Source organism: Catharus ustulatus, chromosome 7 (assembly GCF_009819885.2).
Source record: "Catharus ustulatus isolate bCatUst1 chromosome 7, bCatUst1.pri.v2, whole genome shotgun sequence".
NCBI lineage: Eukaryota > Metazoa > Chordata > Aves > Passeriformes > Turdidae > Catharus > Catharus ustulatus.
Window position 1 is genome coordinate 36,838,748 of NC_046227.1, and position 22,656 is coordinate 36,861,403.

A 22,656-nucleotide genomic window follows, 5' to 3' on the forward strand; every position below is an offset into this window, starting at 1 on the left:
CTGACTTCACCCCAGTGCCAAATGGTCCCATTTCTCCTTGCCCAAGCAAGTTTCAGTGTGCCCCTCACACAGCACAGCCTGCTGCTCCCTCCTCCAAGCACAGAGCCAGCTCCCTCGTGCAGAGCTCGCTCCAGCTTTGTGCCTCCAGCTCTGCCTCTCTGCTCATGTGTCCACTCTCCCAGACTGACAGCCTTGGACACAGAGCTCAGTTCTAGTTCAAAACCAGGTACACAACTTGAAAAAAAACTAAAATAAAATAAAGATGTCATTTGCCACTCATGGACATAGATGAAAATTGGTGATGGGATAGCAATAGTTTAGGGGCACAGGGGCCAAATTCTGGTCTCAGTTACACTGCTTAGGCTTGGGAATAAATCAGCTGAATCTAGCATGACTCAGAGCAGAATTTGGCTCTAAATATTTTAACTGTAGCATGAGCTTGCTGTCTACATGACTGAACCGCCTTGAGAAATTCAGAGCCTCCTCTTTGTCTTTGCCAGTGGGGCCGCAGTGATCCTTGTGTTTATTTAAGGAACACGGCGTTCATGCCTCACCTCCTGCATCTGCACACGGAGCCACTCACCTTCCCTTTCCTCTGGGCTGCTTTGCATACAGGAGCATTTAACTCCTTTAACAATTAGTGCCAGCATTCAAGCCCCGTGTTTTACCTCTCTGGGTTTCCCAATCTCTGGAGGGTTAATTATAAACATTCTCCAAGAGCTGCACATCGGAGTCCACGCGCGCACGGGAGGCGCGAGGCAGTGCAACTCCATCAGATTCTCTAACCACGACTGGAGACAGCTTAACAGCAACAAATAGATCTGGGTGTCCTTCACAAAGACCTTTCCCCCAGCTGCTTCAGACACACAGGTTTATCTCTGGGTCTGCCCTGTCAGGAAACAGGTGCTTTTCTATTAATAGCACGAGGCAGCCAGGCAAGACGAAGGTGCGGCGCTGTATGAAAACAGGTGGTCTCCAGTTGAACAGTTTATAAACAATAACTAATCACTCAAGACCTGTAGCAGCTCCTAATGAGGACTATAATTACAAGCCAGGTGGCTGTAGTTAGAGGAATACATTGTTTTTAAACAGGTTACTTGACTCAACAGCAGTTTTACGGGAGGCAGGATTGTCTCCAACATATGTTCCCTCTGTCTCCCGTTTTCCTTTTTTTTTTTTTTCCCTCTCTCCCTGTGTGTGTATGTAGGGATGCCTGATACCTCCCAGTATAAAACCCTGGGTTCTGTCACATGTTATTGCAGAGGCCTGTAATTGCTCTGGCTGAATCCTGAGTGCTTATGTCAGGGGTAATTTTTAACAAAAAAATTCAGCATAAACAATTCAGCTATTTTTCGGATTGATGGCAGGGAAAATAGGTTTAGTATGTTTATGTTTATAGTTTAAAGTATTATTTTTAATGGGAAAACATTAGAGCAGAGATGGGGCTGTTACTGTGTCATTGCACAACAGAGACAGAAGTTGAAAATTGATAAAGGACTACATTCTCAAAAATTGTTTCTTTATATTAATTTTGATTGGTCAACAATCCCTTCTCCTAAAATATTTATTAAGCATAAAAAGCAATTTTAATTACTTTTTAAAGGCCCCATTTTGCCCAGATTTTGACTCAATATGTTGGGTGCTACAGGGACAACATTCTCAATACCAAGACAAGTTTTATTGTTCCACTAAAAATTCACACAAATATTTTCAAGTTACCACCCTCACAGGGAAGAATCTCTTCCTAATATCTAAACAATACCTGTTCTCTGTTTAAAGCCTTTGCACCTTGTCCTACATTCAGGAACTCAGCTCTTCCACAGCTCTAAAATTTCCAGTTCTGCCAAAACCTGTGCCCAGTTCAGAACAGTACATGAAATCACCTCTGAAACCATTCTTACCCCCTGTTTATTTTGTAATAATAAAGGAAATCATACATAGGAGACTACATTAAGGCTCCAGGCTAATTCACTTATGTCATTACAGCATCAAGGTTGGTCTTGAAGCTTGATTTGAAATGACAGGCTGAACTTAAGCACTTTCTTAAGTGATTTGCTGGATCAGAGCATACGTGTTATGATATGGCAAATCATTACAAGATCACATGTTAATTTCCACAGGGCTTTCAGGTCCATGTAATTAACACAGTTTCTGTGTGGAGCTCATGGCTCACATGTTGTAGTGTCCCTTACCTTGATCATTTTGAATTTGTAAAAAAAATCCCAGCTACACTGAAAGTTGTCTTGATCGGGGCACTAAATGTATAGCAGCATCTTAATTTTTCTATACTTCAGCATTGTTGGTCAATAAAACAAGATCATTAATCACAAGGATAATGCACAGCAGATTCATAATTTTGTGGATGCAACAGCGACACACTAAATAATTTTATAGTCAATAATAGGTTTGGGTAGTGCCATATAGTAAAGGATTGTTGTGAAAGAGAACACGAGAGAACTAAATTATTCTTGATATATCCAATTTAGAGTCTACTCAAGCATATTTTCATGTGATATTGATATCTAGTTCCTACAATGATTACTGGTTTCTAAAGATAAGCAGAGGGACAGGTAATGACCATTTGATTGCAACACCATAGAAAAATATTTTCAGAGTCTGCAAATATAATGGTGAAGAGCTGTTTGGAGTTTTATGTTTTATTTTTAAATGGGCTATTTCTAATCCTTACCCTCTTGCTCACCCTCTGGGAAATTCACAGTTTTGGTTTGGGCTCGTTATAAAAAGCAGGAGATAAATGTGGCCCTTAACAATTTTTGGTTGATGCTGGAAGACACAGCATCAATTTGTAGGCTGCTCTCAGGGCTGCAATGAGATGCACGAGTTCTGGGTTTGGAGAGATTTTGTGTTTTCTTCTGAGTGCACCCAAAGGTCAAAGCACAGGTTAAGGAATGGATCTTATAATTTAATTTTTGCCCATTTTCCTCAGGACAAGGGCATTGTTTATTGGAAAATACCCTTGACAACATGTCTTAAAAAGGTCTTATTTGGTTTATTTCCTGGAGTTCAAAGAGATTTGCATGGGGAGATTTTTCCACACTTAGGCAAAGTGTGAGACTGAGCTAGACAAGCTCCAAAGGTCCATTCTCCCAATTTCTCTATGGTGTGTGTGAAGTCTGGCAATCAGGAGTTCTCATAAAGATGCAAAGAAAGGAGACTGTCCACCCATATCTGAATCACTAAGGTTGGAAAAGACCTCCAAAACCCCCAAGTGCAACCATCAACCCAACACCACCACCAAACCGTGTCCTCAAGTGCCACAGCCACACATTTCTGAGTCATTCAGAGGGATTCTGAGATTCTGTCCCACTCATTGTTATTTTTCCCCTCATGCTGACACACACTGGGAGATGAGTGGCTCCTAAATGTTCATCTGTGTTCCCTTTCCTGCAGTGTGTGCACCCAGTCAGGGAGTGCTGGATAACGCTCTGCCTCTATGAATTGTGAATTCAGGAAGGGCAAATTTGCTGTCTCTGGATTTTTGGATGGGGGTTGAGATGGATTAATTATATGTCAAGAGGGACTTGAGCAATAATAAGTGACTTTATGACTGTCTTTACCACTTGGTGGAAAGGTTACATTTAAAAATTGGCTTTACTGCACTGGATTTTAGGTTAAGTTCAAAATGCAGCTTCCGCTGTTAGAACTGAAGGGTCATATAAAATTCATTGCAATAGAATATTTATAAGTATCTGGGATATTTGTAGGAAACACAATAATGGTAGAATCAGAGCTCACAGATAGAAGGGGGAATTGTTAAATGGCAAATAAAAGCTCCATTTTTCCAGCACTTAACCCTACATATAATAATAATTATTACAAATCTGAGCAATGATTAAATTTCATTCTGAGCCCCGGTCGAACGTATGCGAACGGAAAATGATTTTTGTGCTAATAAGTGGCGTGCTGTGAGCACTCAGAGCAGGATTGATGTGCATGCACGTCACACATCTCCGAGAGCCTTCCACATGTGCAGGTATTCCTGCAGGAGCTTTGGGATTGACATGCCTCACTTCCCATGCCCGGGGAGGAGAAAAAGTCCTGTTTGTTTAGAGCCTCTTCTTCCTAATCACATAATTACAGCTCTGAAGGCAGATATGTGACAAAAGCCCCCCAAAGTGAGCAAGGTGAGGGCGCAGCAGCTTTTGTTGCAGCTGTTATCTCATCACCCTCCTCTCCTGCGAGATGCTGGGGGTGTGTTCGTGCAGGGCTATCATTTACCTCTCCGGCGTGTGCCACCACAATTATCCCCCTGAAATACAAAACTAGAGCGGCTGCTGCAGAAACAGAGAGGGGAACAGAGCAGCCCTAATTAGCGTTAAGTACCTGTAATCCTCAGAGATTTTACCTAGCGATAAAAGCCAGGGAAAGTCCCTCAGGTAGGAGCAAAAAGAGCCCAGCCAGGTTGGCAGTGGATCAGGTGTTGTATGTCAGCTCTGCTGAATGAAGCCTATTGATCCAGAAGTCGCCTGTATTTTCTGCCACAAATTGAATTTAAATTGCTTACATGAAGAAGACATCTGGCAGGTTAAGGTTTACCTGCTTCATGTTTTGAAATAATTTTCTCCACCAGCAAATAGGTAGGCAAGAGCTCTTTTGGAAATAAACCAAGCAAAGCTTTGTAAGAGATACAGACGCGGTTCTTTGCAGTGACTGAGCTTGAAGTAGAGTTGTCAGATAAAAATTATATTTTATATTATTAAAATAATAAAACAAGCTAGTTTTTACAGATTAAATACCTCCACTGTGCCTTCATTCTTGATGAATAAAATAACATCTCAGCTTACAAAATAATATAAAAAAGTATAGCCCTCATTGAAAGACTTTTATTTGGTGAAGAGGTGTTAGTTGGGGGTTTGGATTTTGTTGTTGTTGCTTGTTTGCTTGTCCAAATCAAATAAATTTACTACTTTATTGGCACATGATTACTCTTTTGCTGTTGTTGTTTTATACAGGACAGTAATTTTAGGATCTCTGTCAATGGTAGGAGAGTTGGAATGAGATAATCTTTAAAGTTTCTTCCAACACAAACCATTCTGTGATTCTATGAAATGCTTACTGGAGGTTGTTGTGTAGAATAAAACAATTTTCTGAACATTTTTTGAGGGGTTTGCCCACCCATGAGGTGGCCATTTGAATACAGGAGGGGGTCACCCAGGCCCTTTCTCCAGCCACGAGGGCTCTGAACCACTTTAATGTCTCTTCCAACCAAAGATGTTGCTTTAAAAGTCTTAAGTGTTCAGGGAAAAGTGGAAACTCATCAAGACAACCTGGGATCTCCAGGCCTCTGAATGAGGGTTCTGAATTGAATAAGTGTATTCTACACTGACAAATTAATATAACACTAATATTAGTGAGAACTCTGTGTGTGAGCTCAAACAATAATACCAGTTTAGATACTGGAAGAAAAAGAAGAAGCATGGGGGAACACCTTCAGAATAACAAGAGGTATGGGAGAAACCTTAAAAAAATATTATTATGTGTTTACTAACTTTTAAAAATATTGTTTTTACTTATTAAGCCTGCTAAATGCTGGCCACAGCCTGTTTGTCTCCCTCATAAGGCACCTAAGCTGCTGTTTGGACATCATCCACTTGATAATGAAGCAAGATGCAGGCTAGACAGCTGCTTTTTTCTCACTCATTTCACTCTGTTATTGGTTAACTTAGTGGAAAAATGTAAATTTTCCAGGGACTTTAGGTTGGAGGTATCCCAGCCAAGGTAGATGTGTGCTTGACTTGAGGTCTAATTTAACTCCTGTGTCGTATCGACCCGCCTGGCCCACCAGGGAGCCTCAGAGCCCTCCTCTGCCAAAGGTAGACAATGGGATGAAAGTAAAGTGTAATAAATGCCCCTGCCCAGTCCCATGTCGATACCCAGCTGCTTTTTTCCCCCCTCCTTTTTGGCTGTTTTGAGTGCATCAGTATTTCACGTTTATTGTAGTGTGATGAAACACCTTTCAGAATGGCCAGAGGGACACTCAGCAGTAGGCATTTAGGCAGTACAAATTGGAGTGAACAGGAGGACAGTTAGCAGGGAATATTTCTGAGGTCAAAGCGAGCTGGATTGGAGCTGAATCAGCTAAAAGCAGAGTTGAGAGCTACAGTACCTGCTGCAAAGTAAATATAGATTACATTCCTTTAGACAAATTGATCTGCTGGGGGATGATAGGTCTCCCAGAAAAAGAGGTTGCTACAAAAGAATTAAGTATTTTACAATGAACCCTTATAAACAGCAGCCAGAGATGTATCACCTGGAGCGTCTATCCCAGATCCTCACAGAATCATCTGCAGTGCACTGCAAGATTTAAAGGTCCAGAATCTGGCACATTCCTGGGGATGCTGACCTGTGCTCTGTAAACAAAGCCTTAAGATTTAGCTGCTCATCTGAGCAACAGCTCTCACTTAGGTAAGTGGAAAAATCATAAAGGCACAGGGAAATTCAGTGGGAAGGAGTCCTAGGAAGTCCCTGGTGTGATCCTCTGCCCAGTTCTGGGGTCTGACCTCATCTGCTGAGGTCCTGGAAACCTCCAAGGATGAGGGTGGTGCAATCAGGAAAGGTGAGAGAACATCCAGCCCAACAAGTCTGTCCTCAATACTGTTAATTCCAGGGTAAAAAAAAAAAAAAAAAAAAAGAAAAAAGGAAAAAAAAAGAAGCAGAACCTTGGATATGAAACTGTAGCAGTCTGTCAAGGAGAACTTTCAGATTTCCTAAAGAAGGCACTAAATTCTTGAAAGGTTGATGGAATAAATGACTTTGTGAGAGCTCTCTTCTCTCTCCTCTGATCCTACAAGTGATTATGATATTTTTGCACCTGAAAAAAATGTAACCATTGTGTGCATAACTGCTTTTAATCAGTAAATAATTCATCAAGGAACAGAGAATTGCAACTACCAACAAAGGTGCCATCATTTAACAGTTGAAGCAAATCACTTAAAATCAGGTTATTCCACAAGATCAATGTGAATAAATACACATGGGTCTAGAAAACACCCAAAGAAACATAGTTAAAAATATATCAATTATTAGGCTCAAATTAGGACTGTTGTGAACATATTTGCAAAAATTCCTTGAAGCTATTTGTAAAAACACCTTGAAAATATTTGTAAAATTTTCTCTTTCTTCACAGAGTTTATTCTAGACCAAGCAAACAGCGAAGGCACAAAGGAGACAACTTGAACTCAGGGCTCTTCTCAGAGCTCAAGAGCTCAGTGCCCTCCTGCAGGGTGTCCCTGCAAGCAGAAACCTTCTCCCTGCAGAGTGAGCACACCTTTCCCCAACCACTACCCTCATCCACATCTGGAACACACCCCAGAGTTTGATTAGACAAAACCAAGCCACATTTACAGGTGAATTCCTCCCAGAACACATTCTCAGTCCCTAAATCTTGTCAATAAGATTTATAATTTACTGCTAGGCTATGAGAGTGGTGGCACCAGTGCTGTGGATGGTTTTTTTTTTATCAAGGAGGATGCCCAGGACAGTGCATTACAGGGGCTGGGATTTCAGCAGCACACAGGCAAGGAGAATGGATTTGCACGCTTAGCACTCCTCTGCCAACAGGCTGACTTTTAATATGGGAAATAAACCCCTGCTCAGGATGGAGCAGTCCTGGGCAGCATCAGGGGTCCAGGCATCACTGCAATTTTTTTTTGTCAAACAGGAGGTGTTTTGGAGGGGTGTTCACAATGGAATGTAATGTTGTAGAGGCTGGATTTAGCTGGAACTCATACCTATTTATTGCAGCTTAAATCTACTCACACAGTCTTTTGACAGTCAGTGGTAAAACTGGGCTTGTTGTCTACAAGTGGGAGAAAAATCACCAGAAGAGGAGAGATTAGCTTTATATATAGTCCATTTGTTGGGATTTTTTCTTTTTTTATCTACAAGAACCTCCTTTATATTTCTCCATTTTGTCCTGAGTACACTGAGTTTTGAAGGGTAGGTAACTTTGTGACTGCAATACATTTTCCCATCTAAAAGCCATCAGCAAAGTGAACGGGGCTGCTCTCCTAAGTGCCTAATGCCTGATGTAAGAGTTGCATGATCTAGTCCAGAAGTAACACAGTTACCTCAATTACTGCAGTCCCACAAGGCTGTTCACAGCGGTACTTAGGAAATGTTGTAGGCTCAGGCTCTGGTATTATGAACTCCTCAGGGCAGCATGACTGCACACAGCATCTCATCAGGAGTTAACAAACAAGCCCTGGATGAGACACTAGCCTTTTTTTTTTTTTCCTGTGCTAGGCTCTTATTTATTTATTTATTTGCATCCAGGAACGAGCCCGGTGTTATTAAAGCGCGCTCTCACCGCAGCGCTCTCCTGAAACAGCGCGGCACAGCGAGGTGCCCTGTGTACTTTTTGTGCTTTTTTACATTGTTATCAGGGAAAAATATGCCTTGCCATTTCCCAGGGGGTTCCCTGGGACAGTGTCTCAGTGTGAAAGGGCACCATGGGGCTGCCTCGGACAGTTTTCTTTCAATAAGGTTTTTTTTTTTCGGTTTGGTTTTGTTTTTTGTTTCTATTGTAACCACTCTGCTCCGCTGCTTCGCTGATTTCCCAGCTGCTCTTCTGCGGTGTCTGAAGTCGAACGCAGAAAATCTGTAACTGAACAGCTCAGAAACAAGCAGCAGATCATGGCAAGCATGAGAAAACCATGAATACATCTTTCTCTCTCGACATAAAGCTCCGACTCTGCGCTGCCTGCTCCAGCACAACGCGCGGAAATCTCTCTGCAAGGGACCAGCTGGGGCATAACCAAACCTTGAGCATCCCAATTCCTAGCTGCAAAAAGTGCAAGAAACTTGTTTTATTTCATTGTTGGTTGTACCCACGTGGGGGTCACCCAGGTGTGGCTCAGGCTGGACCTTGGTGGAAGGAGTTAATTGTCCCCAGAGCACTGAGCTTTGCCTGACAGTGCATGGCTCTCACTCTGCTACACCAGGGAATGACAAGATTGAAGGCCCTTCCAATTGTTTATCTTTTTTTTTTCCTCCTGTGGAATGCCCCAGAAGGCATTATTTCTTGTATGACTTCACATGGGGAAAAACCAAGCAAACGAAGAAAAAACGTCTTTCCAATGACAGTTGACAATTCATCTACGATGTGCTGTGTTCGGTTAAAAAGTCACTTTTTTCAAGTGTATTGTAAAAATACATTCTTCTGATAAAATAATTCTGCAGGAATGTGGAATGTGTTTTGAAAGTTACAGCAGTATCATAAATAAAATGGATTTAAATTATCTAGAAAAGTCATTTTTCCCAAGGTGAAGGACTTTCTGCTCTTCCTGACAAGATTCTCCAGCCCATCCTAGGTAGTTTTCTTTCAGATTATCCCAGTAAACCCACTGAAATCAGTAAAAATTTTTTGCCAATCTACAGTTCATAGTTTTTATTCTGCAACAGGAGGAGGAATAGCAAGAGGAACATTTGAAAAAACATAAGCATAATGTTTGATACTTTCATAATCAACCCTCTTGATTTCTTAATTTGAAATATTGTAAACCTAAAACACAATTCAAACATAATTGTAAAAAATAACATGATAAAAGTATTAACATTTGAAATATGTGGTGAAAACTTATTCAACATGAAACAGGGTTCTATTTCATGAAAATGTTTTCAGAATAATTCGTATTTACTTGGTTCAAATACTTCTTTTTTACAAGACAGACTAAAAATGGAATAGCTTTTCAGCTGACTCCATTTCAATTTATCTTAATTTTATTTAATTAAGTGAATGCAGTAAACTATGTGTGCTTCACCCTGTCTGAAAACAGTGGCAGGTACAATACAATTCTTGAAGAGATGTGTAAAGTTATTATTTCACTTACATGTAGTCATGTTTTGGAGTATGTGATCCATCAAATCTCTGCCCAGATTGATTTTATTGACCTTAAGATTATTTTTTATATTCGCTTTATATTACCTGGATTTTTCTTTATGTGCTTGGAATATCATAATTTCCAGGTGCACTTCACATTATCCAAACACATTTCCTCCAAGCAAGAAAATCTATATCCTGTTTTATCCTCCCTATTGGTGACAGGTATTGCCTACTCACCTCCTGATGGGAGCTTTTTTGTGCCATCTGGTTCAAACCTGCTTTGATTCAGAGACACCAGGGAGTTTCCCAGGCAGGTCCTGCTGCAGCTCAAGGTGTGATTGCTCCTGCCCACCCTACAGAACAGCAAAGTGAGGCTCAAGGAACCTCAACAACATCCCTGAAGGATCCACAGTGAAGGACCCAAGCAGCACAACCCTTCCCTCATCCAGCTCCAGCAAGCAGGTTGCTCTTAGTACTTTACAACCACCCAAAACCATGCTGCCATTAAAAAAAAACCCAGTAAAAACAAGGCCCCACCACGTTTTGGGAAGATTAGAACCACAGTTTCAGTGTTTCCCAGCAGGTACCTAAGCACAACCATTGCTCCAGTCTCCATTTTTATTGCTCTAGGCAATGGAAACTGTAGTTTCTATATTTAATGTATTGAAACTGCCTGGTCTCCAAGGTAGCAGGGGTATCTCATATACACTGGTAGAATGCATTTCAGGCTCAATCACTTTGAAAGCCTGGATAATAGAGGAGCACTTGTACTTTGGATAACAAAGTTATTTCCTTTAACATCAACAAGCTGCTCAGCTAGTAACTGCATCAGGCATTGATTTTGTGAGCCTGTTTGTGAGCACTGGGGGGGCTTTTTCACCGATAAAACTGAAAAATTTGCAGATCATTCTTCACGTGCATTATTTCCCAGAGCAGAGCTGACAGGCGAAGCTGTACTCGTTTCAGCATGGCTGTTTGGAATGTCAGTGGAACATCTGCAGGACCAGCCCTGGATCTGTCGACTTCACCCTCCCCATTTTAAGACAGATTGAAGCCTGAACTTACATCTCCAGCCAAATTTTGTACCTGGTTCCTATTGGGGCTGTAAAAGTGCAATCACTTCCCAGACTTGCTGCTTAGATCCCAGACTAATGGTTTGAACATGCAACTGGATTCAGATGTGGGCTCCTTCCTGCTAGACTCAGCTTCATGTATTTCAGCAGGCCAAGTATCTGCCTGTTTACTCATTTGTCACTACAAAGTGCTAAATTAAAAGTATCAGGAGCTACCAGTTACATATTCCCTGGCCCTATTTAACTTTTTCTTGTAAGAAATTCTCGATCTACATTTTTTTCCTTGCATCATGTACTGCCTCTGAATAGCAGCAGCCCTGCACATTCCCCCTCCCAGCCCTCACCATCCAGCTCCTATTATCAGTAATGGGAACTAGGCATGTCCATGGAAATGAAGGCAGATCCCTCGGTGGAAACTTTTTTGACAGAAGTGTTCGCAACAACTTTTCAAAAAAAAAAAAAAAGAAAAAGAGAACTCACGTCTCGTTTATTTTCCCCTTTCTTCCTCCCAGCTTTCTGTCAGTCATCAATCGAACAGGAGACAACTCATTTCATTTCTGTGACACACAATGATGGACTTGTGTTACAACCCTGACTTATTTTGAGAACTTCAATTTCTCAAGCTGAAAGGCTGAATGTCCCATGCTTGGAAGGGCTATTGATCTGATGTAGATGGACAGCTCAAGAGGAACTGATACATTCCTTACAGCAATTTCTTTCTGACCACTACATAATGTAGACTTTGTGCTTGTTTGTTGACATCTAAAAACTTTGATCCTGTGATTTAACTGATACTCTTCTGCTGCTTCTACTCAATATTTGGCTGTGCTGTTTGATGTAGGAGTTATTTATTATCCACTACCTGGAATGGAAAAGCTGGTTCACTGTGATAAAATGTGAGAATTCATGAGGCAGCAGGAACCTCTAACTGCACATCACAATGGTTCAGCTGCAAATGTGGGACACTTCCCCATCCTGATCCTTCCTGGTGCCTTTCAGCAGACCTAAAGTCATTGTGGAACAGGTTTGGATCCTCACTCCCAGCCTGGGACAGGAGGGACCAGCCCTTACAAGCATTACAGACCACTGTGTGTCCAGCCCAGATGGGAAAAAACTCAACTTCTACAATTTAATTGCAATTTAATCAAAGCTGATTTTGCTTCAAAGCAGGATAAATATGACAGATCCACGGCTCTTCCCTCATTTCTTTGCTTTTCCTCAGCTTTTCCTCATCTTCCCTACACTTTTCCTGCGTGGACAGCAGGTACCTGTCAAGTTTGGGGACATCACCACGGTGGCAGAGCCCCAGCACCACACTCCTGGTAGCCTATAGGTCACAGGAAACAATTCATTCCACTCCTAATGATTTATGTAATATCTTTGGACTCGCTCCTGGCTTAGGGGGTTTTCTGCTTTTTCTATTACAGCTTAGAGAAGCAAACCAGAGTCTTCCAGGGGCAGCTCCTCAGCCAAGGTAGCTCCTTGTGACAGAATTAGTCAGTGCTAATACGAGCCCAGAATCAGCCCCAGAGTTTTATTATTATTGCCTTTAAAGGAGGGTCTCCTCCTCCTCCTCCAGGACTAATTTAGAGCAATGAAAATTAAACTGCATCTCATCTAATAGTCAGAAAAATCTGCAGAAATTGTCCTCGCTTAAATACCAATTCAACACTTTTCTGTCACAGCAGGGCAGTACATCTATGTTTTTTTTGTTCTAAAAGCCAAACACTATTCAAACAAAACAGTCACTTCCACGTTAATTACACAAAAGAAATAAAAACAAAAAGCTGGGGAAAAAAAAAAAAGGAAAAAGCCACACAGGAAAAAAACTAAAAAGAAAATTAAAGCATCTTTTGTGAACTTAGATTGTGCAACTAAAGCACGATGTGGTCTTAGACCTTTACTTTGTGTACAGAGTCAGACTTTATTCTTTGATTTGGAACATAAGATCACAGCTTATTATAACTATAATTGTTGTAATTTTGTTGACATTTGAACAAAATAAGGAAGGAAGGAGGAATAGAGGTAAATGAGATTGCTGCAGAAAAAGAATCTATGATTCAGCTGATGGGAAGACAATGTTAGTATAGGAAAGTGATTAAAAAACCTAAATGTTTTGTCCCATCCCAAAATGTCTTTGTGTTGGCATTGGGCTCTTTATTTGAGTTAAATTCATAGTTAATTCATAGTGAATTCTTCAAATTGATAAGAATTTTGGGCTCTTGGAGTATGAAGGACTATCAATCATCATTACAACAATTTAAGCTTGATGGGGTCAGGTTCTCTTCTGGTTTAACCCCTGGATGCAGCAGATCCCATTCCTCCTCTCTGCCTGGTCCTGAATCCCAAGGTGGACATCCCAAAATAGTCACACATTCAGGTGCCCCTTCCAACCTCGGCTGAGACCATTTATGATCAAAAACCAGCCCAGTGAATTAAGAAAGTCTCTGGAAAACTGATTCAGTTCCATCTTCTTAAACCTTTTTCACAGCATGCCCCGTATTTAAATCACTCTCTTTTTTTCCCCATCACCAGACCACCACCTCATGCACAAAGTCCCACACAGGATCTGTCACTGGCACCTCAGAGGAGTGAAATATTTGCAGGGAGTTCAGTATTTTCCTATTAATAACTCCTTCCCCCTCCTGCTGGAAGATATCAGGGGTTCAGGTCAAGGCACATTTCTGATTCCCATCTTGGAAATCCAGGAACATCCCATATGTGCTGTGAGCAGCCACTTCTCAGCATGGAAAATCCTTTTTCCCTGGTGAGAGGCAGAAATACTCCCAGCTTTTCCCCTTGGAAGCCCTTTTCCCTTCTCCTTCCCACCCATCACTTGTTATCCTGGATCTCCAAGGTGGTGGAGGGACGAAGGGAACCTTGGCAAGGCTCCACTTCTGTCAGCCTCCGTGAAGCCGTTCCTCCACAAGATGGAAAACTAATAATAGTGAAAAAAAAAAAAAAAAATTAAAAAAGGAAATAAAAAGGTGGAAATTCCTGGTTAAAGCCTCTGCCTGTACAAAAAAGCATAACAGCCTGTATGAACTGCAGCACGATGACTACTGCTGTTAATGCTTCCAATGACATCAGTGTTTTCCAAATTACAGAGTGCAAGAGGATGGTTAGAAAAGCTGAGGAGAAGAAGCTGAAGGTAGTGAGGGTTTTAAAGGATATCAGAAGCAAAAGACATTTCTTTAGGTAGTCTTTCTTATTTCATTAATTCTTTTATTTTCTCAGTTTTGGGGGTTTTTGGAAACGTCATTGCATCAATAGCCAGGCAATTAAAACCTCAAATGTCACCAGACTCACCTCAGATCCCTGAGTAATTTTTCTGACCCCATTCCTGCTCACACACCCCTGACACTGCTACTTCTGTGTGCCCATTCAATCTCCCAGCTTTCAACCAAAGTGATTTTTGAAGTAAATATTGAGCAATGAAGCCCAGAAAGGTTTCCTAAAATACAGATACATTACAACTATTGCATTTTCACTCTGCCCCTTACAGAAATACAAGGAGCTTTTGTCAAGATTTGTGTTTCAGAAATCCAGGCTGTTCACTGCCCGGGCACTGGAAGGGTTTTTTCTTCCCTTTAGGCTGAAGGAAGACTCTCAAGCTGCTTTTCCAGGTGTTGGAAGAGTGCAGAGCACTTGAACCATGCTCATGGATGGTGGCCATCTAACTCACATGGCCAAGAGCGTGTTTTCCTTTCTGGCAGTGCTTTTGTTCCAGGTGGAATAGTCTTTCATCCACACGAAGGAAACTCTTGCTTGTCTCACTCTCAGGTAATGGTCTATAACCATCCAGCTGGAGTGAAATATAGACCCTATATTGATTTACATATCTGTATATATATTTGTATTCACATGTTTGCATCTTTTTCATGCATTGCTCACACCCATGCTGCATTCTAAGTTAATTGAATTAAAAATAAAAAATAAGGGCATTTTTTTTCCCTGTCCTGTCCATGCCAGAAAGCCCTGGAGTAGCTGCACTTTTACAACGCAGACGCTCCAGACCAGGTTCCAGCTGTCGGAATTTTATGTCCTTGAGATACTTCTGGAATAACAAAATGTCATCCACGTCCCTGCCAGTACACGAGATCAGCACATGAGATCAGACCTGCAGATGTTGCCTCCACATCCACCCACTGGCATCTCATTATCAGTTTAGTTGGGATCCTCCACCCATTCCCAGCCAAGCAGCAAGTCAGGAGCTGTAATTTGTGAGAATGAGCTGTATAGCAACCATTTATCTGCAAAACAAACCTCTGCTGGCAAAAACCTCAGAGGCAAATGAGAATCTTACGAAGGTTTTGTGTCTTGGCACATGCAGGTAATGAGTGGGGAATGCTGTGATTACACAGTTCCATGAGCAGTGGCACTTGGAGGTGGAACAAGGGACAGGGGTTAGCATTGGACACACAAAAAATGCTTTAATTGACTAGAAAAGACATTGGTCAAGGGTTGGACTTGATGATCTTGGAGATTTGTCCCAACCTGGATGATTCCATGCTCGTATTCTATGATTGCTTTGGGGAAGGAACATCACAGAGCAATGCACCTGACTTCCCTCACCCCATTTCTCGTTAAGAAAGGAATATTTTCCTACCAGGAAAAAGAGCTATGCCACGGTGGGAGGGAGGCAGAGGATGGTCCATCCCTGCCTCCATCCTCAGGGACAGCAATTCCAAACATCCATTCACCTAGGACCTGATGAGCACTAATCACCAGGGCCAGGGAGTAAATCCCTTGATATCCCAGGTCACCAAAGGATTCTCTCCAGCAATTTTATTTAGGGGGGAAATCTTACCAGCACCATGCCCAGAGTTATACAGAGCAAAAGGAGCTGGGAGGAGGGGCTGAATCAGGATCTGCATCGTTAATTACTCAGATAACAAACCCAGGAAGGTGTGCTCGGATTCCTTGTCATGCAGGCTGCTACTCTGGCAACTGGGGAGAGACATCTGCTCAGCCCAGCCCTGTGCTGTCGGTGTGGATGATCACACCTTTCTAATGAGCATCTTAAAGCACTTCCTGAGCAGAAAAACCAGCCTGGCTTCAGCACCCTCTGAGAGCTTTGGTACCAAGGGGGTGAGCAGCTCAGAGATGGGGCCAGTCAGGCTGGGAGATGCTGGAGCAGGAGGCAAACCCAGCTCCAGCATCCCTCACCCCTGACCCCCCAAAGCAGGAAGGACAGGAATTTGCCTGTCATGTTTTTCCTTCTTCTCTGCAATTATGGTTCCTTGCTTCAGTTTCCAATTTTTAATTGGATTGGAAATTTACAGTCACAGTACAGGGGAGAGAAAAAAAATATCCCAACCCCTCTGCCTGACTCAAGCTTCTGTTTTCATTTACTACTCCAGGCTTCTGAGCTACTTTGTTAACTCAATGAAAACAAGGATTTCTTGAATTAAAAAGATGTTCTGCCCTTGCTGGCTGCTCTGCCTCTCCATGAGCATATCGAGGTGCCCAGGACTGCTTCTGCAGGGGAGTTTGGCCCGGGTAGCTCCATGTAGGAGGTGATATAAATAGATAAAAAACCTCACTCATGGAACATAAACTTATTGCTACATATACCTTCCTCACTGGCACACGATGCAGTGCAGGCTATGTGGTTCTTTCTTGCCAGAGAGGCCCACTCACAAGTTTTCTGTTGAGCACAGCTATTAATGTCACACTTTTGTTCCCAGGGAAAAAAAAAAAAAGTGCCACTACAGAGAAAACTGCTCAAGTTTCTATTGCACAACACTCAATTCCAGTGATCACTGTGCTTGCCTAATCAAGTTCTCCAGTGCAATTAAGCAAACCATGGAGGGTTAAACGTGGTTTTCTCACCTGCCTCCCCCCTGGCAGGAGCAGAGTTAGAATATTTCTAATGATGGAGCCCGCTCTTGCCTGAAGTTCAAAATCCATTCATCTGATGGTAATGAAGGAGGCCAATTTAGCTCAAATCCCCCTCTAAAAGGTGGGGAAAGGGTCAGGAATCAGTTTGCACAGAGGAGCACAGAGCAACCCTGGGCAGTTCTACTTCAAAAGGTTTTGAAGTGCATCAGTGATGCAAAGCCGAATTCAGAAAAATGCAGCCTGGGACTGCTGTGCTGTGTGCAGCTCCTTCCAGAATTCCAGGTCAGATGGAGACAATTGGAGTTTAAATTAATAATAATAGCAAGCTTCCATTTTAACCTCAGAATCTCTTTTTTTCTCAGTAAGCCCTGAGAATGTAACACCTTGCAGGGTAAATCCTGGAGCACGAGAAGTGAAAAGGTTCTGGGTGTTCACAGCCCATCAGGAGCAGCCAGGTTTTAGCACCTAAGCTCAGATTTTGCAGGGCAGTGACAGCACTCGAACACAGAGCTATTGTCTGATCAAGCCAAAGTGCTCTCAGTGCCCAGTCAGCCTCTCTTTCTGACTTCAGATGGCAGCATCTGATCCATAAATACTGATGGGCTCCTATAGCTAAATTTAACCTATAGAAGTATGGATTGTTAATATTCATGGGCTGTGTTGTGCCAGCTGAAGCCAGAAGGATTCCATGGTTATAACCTAAGTCATTGCTTCATAAATTTCCCTTAAAATACACAGGCCACATATAAACTGGCTTTCTGTTAAAAAAGGCACCGTTTACCACCCCTTTTCTCATTTTAGAAAATCACTAGACACGTTTGGGGACTGATAGACTTGGCTCAGCTACACACATCTCTCATGGAGCATCGAGGCTCAAGTGTGACTTTTAATGCGGAAAAAAAAAAAAAATTAAGCCACATGCCTAAAGAAATTCAACTTAATTACTGTCTTATGGTGAAGTCTACAGTGGCAGAGAGAGAGGGATGCCACCTTTCATTCAATGCACTTCAGTCTCACAGTTGCAGCTCTGAGATATCAGAGCTTTTTGGAGCACCTTTCTCATGGGCAAACTGTGCCAAAGCCAGAACCAGAATTTCTATTACCTTGGTCCCTTGGCAGACCAGGCAGTCCCAGGATCAACTCCCCAATGCATGCACAGATTTCACCTCAAAAATCAGTCCAGTGCTATTCTTCTTCCCTTTGATCATCATTAAATTCATCCCCAGTTAGGAGAAAATGCAGTTCAGTCCTCTGCCTTCCCATGAAATTATGAATCTCTGCCTCTCAGCTCAAAAAAAAAAAGGGGAGGCACTAATTTGCTTTCAATCTGAGGCCATTGATAATCACCTGTGTGTTAGGATTTGTATAATGTTCTGAAAATAGACAAAGTTCATCCTAAAGTGCTAGCACAGTCTTCCATTAATCTCCAGCTCAGTCCCTTAAAGGAGGAAGTAACAACTCTGTAATGATAAGGCTCGTGGCAGCAGCCAGAGTGCTTGAAGGTCTGTTCTTGTAAAGAAAATTTTTCAATTAGTTAAAGAAGCCAGGAGCATCAGCTTTCAAAAAAAAGAGCTTCCTTATGAATCTTTGATCTCTCTCACTGCACCATGTTTCTCATGAAAGACAGTGGTAGTGGCACTGTTTAAATAACATCTACAAAACAGTTCAATTTGCAAATCAGTAGGATTACAGTTTCCTTTATAATCTTTATTTAAATGAAGTAGGGAGAATGAGCTGTTAAATTAAGGGCTTGTCTAGGAGAGTTGTGTCCAACTAGAATTGGCCAACACTTGTGAATAACGGGAGGAAAAAGCAAATATGGTTTGTGCAAACTAAAAGCAGAAAAAAAGGCCGATTTAAAATGCTTGATCTCATTTCTGCTCCTAGAGACTCAAAACCAAGGAGTACAGGCAGGTTACCCACTCTCTTAACTACCTGTGATTAATGCTTTTATCTTAGTTTAGAACTGTTAATTAAATTTTAACAAAAATAAGAGATTTCTGAGCACATCAGGAGCTGGGCACGGCCAGATGTCCCTGCTGGGAAAGGGACAAGACTGGAGAAGTCCTGCACATCACCTGGCAATGATTTGCCAGCACCTTTTTGGGTGGATGTGGGACTGCAGGGCTCCAACCTGGGCTGGGGGCTCTGCATTCCCCAACCTCCATCCCAACAGGGAGCTGTGTGTGGGATTCTCTTTGAGAGGCAAGAGACAATCCCAGAATCCCAGAATGGTTTTGGATGGAAGGGACCTGCCCCATTCCACACCCTGCCATGGGCAGGGACACCTTCCACTATCCCAGGTTGATCCAAGCCCTGTCCAACCTTTGGACACCTCCAGGGATTGGGCAGCCAAAAGTTCCCTTATCCTGCCCTCAGTCCCCCCATTGGATGGATGATGCCCCCAAAATCCCCAAAGCTTCTTCACCAGGGCTTGTAAGGACAAATTCTGGTGCTGTCTTGTAGCCCAGCCAAAACCTGTTCCCTGCCTCCAGCTCTTAAAATCCCAGATCACCACGGATCCACCCCCTCTCCCACTGAAATTCATCCCACCACAGATTTACTACTGCAAACTGTGATGGCAGAGGTTATGGTCCAAAAATGTAAATGTCACCAAATTACATAATCATCACTTCAACTTTATAATCTCTATATATGGGATTCAAATTCCCAACATGCTCCCTCGGATTATCCATGTTTTCCAGTGCTCCTGTGGTTGGTAAAGTGAGCACAAAGAGGTCCTGAGCACCCTGCAAGAGGCAGAAATGCCTGATGGTGATACAGGAGCACAAAACCCTCATTTAGCATTTAAGAAACCGGGTTTATTTTCTTTATGGCAAATGCCAACTAAGAGTATAAGTAGGATTTTTCAATGTGTATGATAAAAAATATACCAGAACACAACCACATATTTCATAACATATATATTATAAAAAAAATGCATCTTGAAAGCATTTTTGACAGGCTTCCACTTTACAAGTTAATGGTAACATCAGAGGTACAGGAGTCCTGGAATAAATGGAAAATTGGCTCCAAATATTAAAGACAGAGAGCAAGAAACCAAGAAAAGCATAGTCATAGATGGATGATACTGCCTTGGCAGGCAAGGTAAACAGTGAGGAAACTCACTGCCAGATGCAAAAAGGCTTAGATCATTAAAAGGGAAAAGAGATGAAAAAACCATTCAACACAAATAAATTAGAACAGTATCACCAATATTGTCTGTCAGCATTTCTGCTATAAATCCTGGTTCACAGGAGTGTATTCCACATCTGAAAAAAATATCCCCCGGGTGGAACTTGGCCTGCCAGATTTCTGGCCCGTGTTAACACGTCTTTTGTCTTCACTAAGTTTTGTGAGGCATAAATGGAAATTTAATTTGGATTCACCACGATCAGCTCACACACTCCAGGCACCCACACAAGTTTGTGCTACCTGAAGACTGAGGAAGAGTTCAAGAATTATTTCCCCCCTCTAAAAACAGATATTAGAGTTTAATCTGGGTACTTCAAATTTTAGATCAACATTCCATTCATAACTAGTTTTGTCTTCAGTAAAAATGTTAAGATGGGGCAAGAGAGAACAGGTGGGGCCTGTTTTGCAAATAATTTAACTTTGAAAATTATGTCTGACCATGTCATACTTTAACTATCAAAAACACAACAGCTCAATAAAGCCTGACAAATACAGATAGATCAGAAGTCCAGCCTACAACAGATGAGTCTAAGAAGCAGCAATTTTTCAGTGTCTGGTAAGAAAAACTGCTACCTAAAAAAGTAAAAATAAAAGCAATGCTTAAAAAAAAGTTATTAATAATCCATGACCATCAATAGAATAGCATTTGAAATTTTTTTACTACAGGAATTCTGGAGTATAAAGTATTATCTTCCACTGGAAGCTATAACATTTTTTTGGCTGATAGTATAGTTTTGGGTTGCTTTTTTTTTGGCAGCTTGTTTTGATATATGGATAAAAAGGATTTGTCAGTGTAAAACTGAATTAAGTATAAATTGCTTAAATGATTGTATGCGTACCACAAAGTGCCTTTGAAAAATAAGGCTGGAGCTCTGGGTGTGCTGGTAAAAATGAGAAATTCCAGGCTGGGAATAGGTCGTGCCCTATGATCCGTGGTGCGCATCACTGCTGCCTTTGGAAATGCAGCTCCTTCACCTGTCCCCCGATGGGATGAAGACAGAGGGAGGAAGATAAATTGCTCTTCATAACAGAGATTAAGCCAGAGCAACAGAAGGAAAAGCAGAAAGAAGCAAAACTCTCTGGGAAGTGAGGGGATGTGTTCACTGCTGACCATAGGTGGGCTCTGCCTGTCCTCCCTCGGTTTGTTTTGTCTTCTGGGGGACTTTTGTGCCTCTAAACTCTCACCTCTTATACAAATAAGGTGTTCTAGAAAGGGGTTGTGTGCCTGTGAGTCAGCCTGGTTTGGATCTGGGGTTTTCCTCATCCTGTCCTTGTAACTCACATTTCTTAGTGAGGCTTTGGCTCACGGGCTAAACCTGGACACATCTCAGCCTAAAGTACTATTTATCTCTGTAATTTATTTATTTACCTGGAAGAAAACACCCATCAGGTTTTCACACACTGAAAGAAATTTAAAAAAAAATAAATAAAAGCAAAGCAGCCTGCACCCTGGATCATCCAAATGAACTGTGAGTGACACCAAACATGAGGGACCCCCACGGCACTGGGCACCAGGCAGACCATCCAAATTCCTGGCATATGGAATGTGACAGCAGCTCCCACTGGGACACACCACGAGGAACTGGAAGCACTGAACACATTTTGTGTTTTTCCAAACGATATATATTATTTCTTTTTTTCCCCTGCCCGTGTTGTGTCCTGAAGGATGAGTTATAACAGAGCTGCAGCTCCCAGGGAGGTTTCATCCCCTCCTGGTGTGCTCAGAGCACACCTTGGAAAAATATCAGCACTGGGAGACCCCACAGAAAACACATGGAAAAATAAGCACTGAAAGCAATAGGTACTGGGGAGGTAAAACATTATTTTCAGAGTGGAGGCAGAATGTATTGGAGGAGAGAGGAAAGACAAAAGCAGCAGGTCACAACTCTGAAAACAAGGAAAACAAAAATGGGATTTTTTTTTTTTTGCTTTTCAGTTCTTCATTTCCACATAACCCCTGTTCTCCAACTTCCATTGTCTTGTTGAAATGTTTTAGCCCTCCAGATCTTTTAATGGACTCCACACACATCCATGCAGCTCTATATAAATCAAAAAATCTGCTGCACCTTCAGATCCTCACTTTATGCTGGGAAACGCGACATCCAGTTGGGAGCAAACCTGAGGGTGGAACATTTCCCTACAAGGTAAGAAAACCCCCTAAAAACTCTGACTTCATCAGGCCAGAAATTCCCACCAGGCTCCAGCTGCCCAGGGATCTGTCATAGCCCAGTGGGTCTGGAGACTGGATGGTTGAGCCATGTGAGATGGCCCAAAAATCACAAAATTAAGTTTTCCAATGCATCAAGGCCTTGGCACCTTCTTTGTTCCTTCCCTCAGTGCTTTCTACTTTCAGTATTTTCTTTCTGTGTTTTTTTTTTTTATACCTGTGATATCTTATGGCATCTTCTTAATTCAGGTTTAATGGGTATGAAAAGGGAATTAGATTCATGCCTTGGAAGAATTATGGGGAGAATTCATATATGGTGAAGGCATTGACAGCAATATCTTAAAATTACAGTGATTCACAGAATCAGAGAATCCTTAGATTCATAGAATAATTGGAATCATACTTTTGTGCTGAACTGGCAGGGTAATTCTCACTGCTGGACACTAATTTTTCTGTGCTTGCTACTCATATATCTCAGAGGCTTAAATAAATTTTCTGTCTACTTTTTATTCTTTATTGGTAGCCATTTATCC